At 49.0% G+C, this 6,505-nt stretch overlaps 1 pseudogene; it reads right to left on the bottom strand.

Moving 5' to 3' along the window:
* Positions 1–1,526: 1,526 nt before the first annotated feature.
* Positions 1,527–4,307, bottom strand: LOC110323848 (annotated as a pseudogene).
* Positions 4,308–6,505: the final 2,198 nt, after the last annotated feature.

Below are 6,505 nucleotides of genomic sequence, written 5' to 3'. Positions count from 1 at the left end.
CATGGTGCCATGGGCACACCCAGAGTTCAAGAGTCCAGCCCTCCGAGCAAACAACTCTAAGCAATACCAGGAGGGCCAGCACCCACGTGTCTCCAAGCCACATGGGCTCTGGGGAGGAACCTGACTTCAGAACCGGATCAGAGCCTACTTAACAGGAAGGCAGCAGGGGTTTGTGTGGGCTACAGGGGTCACTAGGCTGTGGAGCAAGGAAACCTTCCAGCACACATTCAAAATGCTTGGAAAATAGATTCCCTCTGGTTTGTCTTCATTTTCATTAAGGGAAAGCAGACATGTCATTTTATTCTTTCTAGATGAAGGAAGGCGGTGAAAGCTCAGAGACATAGATGCCACAGGCGCTGGCATTTGGTTGCTCTGATTTTTGTGCCAGGTGCCCAAGTCACCCTAATGAAGTTCTGACGGCATGACCGGGCTTCCCCTTGCGTTCTGGACAGGAAAGATGAATTGCCTCTACTTCTCTAGTGTCAACTGTTGTAATGTTCTTGCCACCCCCCAAAAAAGGGGTTCTAAAATTCACTACATGAAATCGACATAGCATTATTTCCCAGAGACTGGCCATCAGAGGTTTAGAAAGAAATGATTCCTTTCAAGGCCAAGTGTGCCTACCCACCATTGACTGCCCAACACTTGGTTTCCATGGAGATTTTCAGAGCTACCTGACAGTGGGTGTTTTCTTCTCTTGTTGGATAGTCCACCTCTTTCTCATAAGCTGATGTGACATTCACCACCCCACACCTCCAGCCTCTCAGATTCTCATCTCGCCAGCCTTAAGCCAGCCTCCCCACGTGCACTAATTCTGACTTCACTGCATCTGTGGCTTTACCCTGTGAGGCTCTGCGGAGCACCCCACTCATCCAGACACCACTTTTTTCAGCATTACTGGAATGCCTCAGATTTTGGGGGGTCTGGCTACTACCTATCCTTCATCAAACAGGCTTCTTGTGGCGTTCTGGGACAGTCCTGAGCCAGTGGCTACAGTCAACCCCCCTCAATACCAGGACAGAACTACTCCTGATGCTCTTTGGCCGAAAACTCCTCCAAGCCCCATGGCCCTTCCTCCTCTTTAGCAGACTTGATTTGGTTTCTTCCTCAGTGACAGGCCCGATTCCTCATTGCTCTTTCAAAGAAGGTCTTTTTTTTTTTCTTTTTCTTTTTTTAAATTGTTTTAAAGCCCTGAGAGTTCATAGACTGATTTTAGGACATTTTGTTATGTTTTTTGTTGTTGTTGTTGTTGTTGTTTTTAGGAAACGGGACTCTCGATGAGCAGCTTATAGATTTGGCAAACCATGTTTCCTACACTGGGGTCTCATACAGACCTGCAGTTCAAAATCCAAGTCTGACATCTGGGACGGAAGGCATTCTGGAAAACGGAGGATCTAATAAAACCAAAGACCTCTATCTCATGTTCGATGCTGGCTGTTACAGAAAGGCTGGGCATCTGTTGGTCTGAGTGTAACTGGTTTCCTGTGAATCCAACTTGGTATTCAATCGCTAAACAGTACAACGTATCAAGCACAGTACATGGTGCGCAGTGTGTCGTGGTAGACCGGACCGCCTTGGCCAGCGCTTGGTGATCTCACCTGCCGCTCTGCCCAGAGGTATGGCTTCCTTCAGCGCTGCAGAGACACGGGAAAGAAGAGGGAAAGGATGCAGTCTTTTCCTGGATACCAAGCGAGGCACTGGAATCAGACATGTGTATGAAAAGCAACCATCACAGCCCCTGAGAAGCCAGCCTTGTCTTAACCCCCTGCCAGGTGCATGACACTCACCTGTCATGTTCTTTATCCACCAGGTGGTACCTGGCTGGGGCAGCCACCAGGTGAGCATAGTAAGCTGGCACAGGTATTAACACTGAGCGTGTGCAGCGCACACATGCGTGACACAGAAGGTCAGAATCTACAGCTCATAAGAAGAAAAAACGATTGTCATCCCAAAGCATGTGGTAGTGGGAAGGTCGGCTTGTCCCCTGGATGCCGGCATGACTGCACAGGTCAAACTCAGTGGGATGGGTGATCTTTGTGTCTACAGTTGTGCCTGCTGGCATGTCCCCACGCTTTCCAACCCGCTCGTTTTTTTGTCTGTGCAGAAGAGGTGCGTGTGGTGCCACTTCTGCACCACGATGAACGTGATCCCTGGCTGAGAGTCCTCCAGCTTTATGCAGGCCTCTCTGATAGCCAGGAGCTCACAGTGGAGAACCTGCTGGGACTGGCCCTTGGAGACGCCATCTCGGGAGAAGAGGGTGTGGCTGGGCTTGAAGCGTGTAGATTTGTAGAACTGAATGAGCAGCTCGCACCATAGCAGCCAGGTCCTGTCGGTGCTGCTGCACTTGCATGGTGGCACAGTAGCGGTCGGGGTGTGCGTCCATACAGCCCACAATGGCAGCAATCGAAAGTTTCTTTCCAGCCCCAGCTGGTGGGTGGGTGACATCAGCTCCCAGGAAGATGACAGGCTGCTGGAATACTGGAGGTCTGCCCTGTGGCTGCAAGATGTTGTTGACGCCTCCCAGTTTGACACTGATCTTTAAGCAGAGATTGGATAGGGTCTGTGGCATGGGCCTCTGCACGTTCTTCATCTGGATGCACTGTGTGGCCATCCCCAGCTCTGTATCTCCCACACACTTGACTTCCGCATCCAGACAGGATGACCACCACCAGCTGGAGACCAGCGTATGCATTCTCCAGGTGTCAGAACATGGGCTCCACACGAGCTGCACCCTATGCATATTGACAGAAACAGGGCTGACCCTGGGTAGGCATCCCAGCCTCTCTTGAGATCTTCCTCAGTTGCTGGGGGTAAGGACTTGAGATGGACTTCTGTACACTGGCGCTAGGGTGTGAAGCAGGCGATGGCCCACACCTTGATCTCCATGCCCGTGTGGAGCTGCTTGTTTCTCCTGTCCCACACACCCTGGATAGGGGCAGCAATGACTTTATTCCTGCCCCCATAGAGGATGGAGGGTGGCTGCAGAAGCTGCACAGTTACACCTTTCATCTTTGCCATGATTCCAAATTCACAAACAAACTGGTCTGTATTGAAACTTACACTTGGCATCAATTTGCTGATCTCCTCTTGCAAACTGAGTGCTGACCTGGCAGTTACTCTGATCATGGTCTGATTGTTTTTTTTATACATCTCTGTCCAGCAACTATGTTACAGACCTCCAAAGGAAGGTAGGTGTGTTTCTGCTCCTGTCCAACTTGTAAACACGGGAGGTAGGGGTAGGGCAGAACCAGCTTGTGCCTGTCCTTGAAGTACTGGGCCACTGTACACTCCACCATCTGCCCTCTCTCTTGCTGCAGTGGGAACGTTTGATGACTAGCAGGCCGCCGGGTTACATTGCAGACACTGTAGTTCCTCTTCATCCGACCACAGTGCGTTATCTCCACCTTTGGACCTTTAATTTCTTTGGTAAACTTTACCCTTTGGGGATCTGTCAGAAATTTTTGTTGTTCTTCAATACTTTTAAAATCCAAAACGTCACAAACTCGGTCACTAGCTGTGCCTTGTAAAACGCTGTTGCCAATACATCAATATTCACCATCATTTTCCAAAGAGAAGGTCAGACAGAATGATGGAAGCCAAACCACACTTCTTTGCCCCAACCCAGAGGGTTGGAACAGCCTTCAGATGCAGTGAAGAAGGAATAGCTGACAGGAGTGTACCTCATGGATGGCAAGTACCTACTGACAACGTCCAGGGCAGGGCCTGGATCGTCTCGCAGAGTACCCTGGGCAGCTGCCCCGAAAGTGCATGGTGTAACTCCAGCAGGCTCATGCTCAACACCCCCTTGATGGTTACCTTCTGGCAGTGTGACCTCCAGTTCCACCTTGTCCCTGCCGATTGGAAGGGGCACTGCTGTGTACGGATTCTTTCTTCCATCAAACACCGGCTTTCAGTCCCCAAAGATCTGGTTTTGTTGTTGTCGTTGTTTTTTAAAGATTTATTTATTTTATGTCTATGAGTACACACTGTAGCTGTATAGGTAGTTGTGAGCCTTCATCTGGTTGTTGGGAATTGAATTTAGGACCTCTGCTTGCTCTGACGCTCTGGTCGACCCCACTCGCTCTGACCCAAAGATTGATTGATTGATTGATTGATTTACAGTGTAAGTACACTGTAACTGTTTTCAGACACACCAGAAGAGGGCATCAGATCTCATTACGGATGGTTGTGAGCTACCATGTGGTTACTGGGATTTGAACTCAGGACCTTCGTAAGAGCAATCAGTGGTCTTGTTCACTGAGCCATCTCACCAGCCCCAAGATCTGGGTTTTAAAGTGCTGGGTCATGTGCTCCACTATTGCAGATGGTCGGTCGCGCGCTCCAGGCGCCCTCCACGCCTCCGCGATTCATCCCCCCTCCCCCCACCTCACCCCACCCCCCTGCTTCACGTCCCAGCGAGGCGGCCTCACAGAACAGGTTACCCTCAAGGTCTTAAAGTTGGAGGAATCTGGCGACCTTGGCTTCCGTTTTCTTTCTATGATGGCAATAGTTCTTTCAACTTGACACGTACTTCTTGCCCACACTAAGTGGATTTCAGCTGGATCTTTATGCCCTCTGAGATGTGTCCTTCGAGGTCACTGGTTTGGTGTATCTGTCTGTTACTTGTGGCACTCTTCTTTGTTGTATCTTACCTCATCCTCTGAAAAAGTTCCACACCACCTCCTGGCTCTTTCCTGAAAAAAAAAAAAAAAAGAATCTAGCCAACTTTAATGTATATTTGGTTTTGGCTTCTGTGGGTACCTCTTGTTCCTGTATCTTCCTAGTATCTTGTGGGTTTGAATGGCTTTATTTTTCTGTTCATTTTGCGGAGCAAAGCCCTGGTCCCTACTCTTAAATAGGTCTCAATGGTTGTTACTGCCTCAGGCTTTTTGCTGGGAAAAATATACATGACTTTTGAAGATAACTTCTACTACACTCTGCAAGCCCACCCCCTCACTCCACGCATCTGACAGAGATGCTTCCCCAGCTCTGTGTCCCCCACACACTTGACTTCTGCATACACAGGAGTTTTTGCCAGACAGGATGACCACCACCAGCTGGAGACCAGCGTATGCATTCTCCAGGTGTCAGAACATGAGCTCCACGCGAGCTGCACCCTATGCATATTGACAGAAGCAGGGCTGACCCTGGATAGGCATCCCAGCCTCTCTTGAGATCTTCCTCAGTTGCTGGGGGTAAGGACTTGAGATGGACTTCTGTACACTGGCGCTAGGGTGTGAAGCAGGCAATCTCCATGCCCATATGGAACTGCTCTGAAGAAGGCAAGTGACCAGGATGAGGGCTCTGGCACTCACCTATAGGAGACTATGTTCCGGTTTCCCTGGTAGCTGGGAAAGGTGAGTCAATTATGCCCAGCCAGCCCATAGTTTACCCTAGTGTTGGCAGGGCAGCAACCCTGAGAAGTCCGACGTCCAAGGGTTAAGGCCCAAGACATGGCTTCCAAATTCTTTGGGGCTCACAATAAAACTTGCTCTCCTGTTTTTGGAGTGTGGGAGCTCAATGCTCATTACCAGAGTTTCCCCAGGCTTTGGCACCCACACTGCACCCTTGCCCTGGTCTGTGAACTGATGAACCCCCCAGCTCTAGCCACCCTGCCTGTCTAGAATGTAAGTGGGCAGAGACAGGGAAGACAGGAAGACCGCTGTGATTTAGGCTGAAGCTCATGCCAGTCTTTGGTCTCCATGACTCTTGATGTTAGGAATAGCAGTGTCCACCTGTCTATGAAGGGGCACTGACATCCTATGGATAGGAAATGTGTGTGATGGGCACACGGCCAGAGACAAGAGACAGGGTCGTCTGGGGAATTGGAGATGGATAATCAGACCTGGCTAGTTAGAGATGTCAAGATATAGCTTTTGTCCTTAATAATAGCAGTAACTGTTTTGGTCAGCCAGCCAGAACATTTTGAGTGGCAGTTGTTCACAGCAAGATAACCCCAACAGAAAGATTGGTCAAAGCAGCCGCCAAAATAGCTTTATTCCAAGGAATTTATTTTTTATTTTATTTATACTGTTTCTACTTCATCCAGCACTCTCTGGTTTTTGCCTCTTTGAGGTTTTAGAATTTGTTTGCAACTCTTTAGAAAGTTTGGCTGAATCTCCCATTCACTGTGCCTCACTCACTCACACATCGCCTTCCATTTTGTTAGGGGCTCCTTTGAGCACTTTGGGTTCCTTTGGAGCCATTTTTGGTGACTTTATTTTGTGATTGGCTTTGTCTTTCTTGATTCTTCTGAGCTGTTTCAGTTTTATAGATTTTTTTTTTTTAACCATTATATCATTTGTATGGGTCTTAGACCATGCCAGCATCTGGCCTGTGACTGGATGGGTCTTAGACCATGCCAGCATCTGGCCTGTGACCGGGAAGGCTTCTTGGGTTGTGCTCCATAGAACCTTTGAGTTAGGGAGGCAGGGGTATCGAGCAGATCACTGTTGTAACATGACCATAAAATACATGATGTCTTTTCTATGGTGGCTATAGTGAC

This window comes from Mus pahari, chromosome 6, assembly GCF_900095145.1.
Source record: "Mus pahari chromosome 6, PAHARI_EIJ_v1.1, whole genome shotgun sequence".
In the NCBI taxonomy this organism is placed as follows: domain Eukaryota; kingdom Metazoa; phylum Chordata; class Mammalia; order Rodentia; family Muridae; genus Mus; species Mus pahari.
Note: the sequence above shows the minus strand (reverse complement) of the source record. Positions and strands in the feature narration are given on the sequence as shown.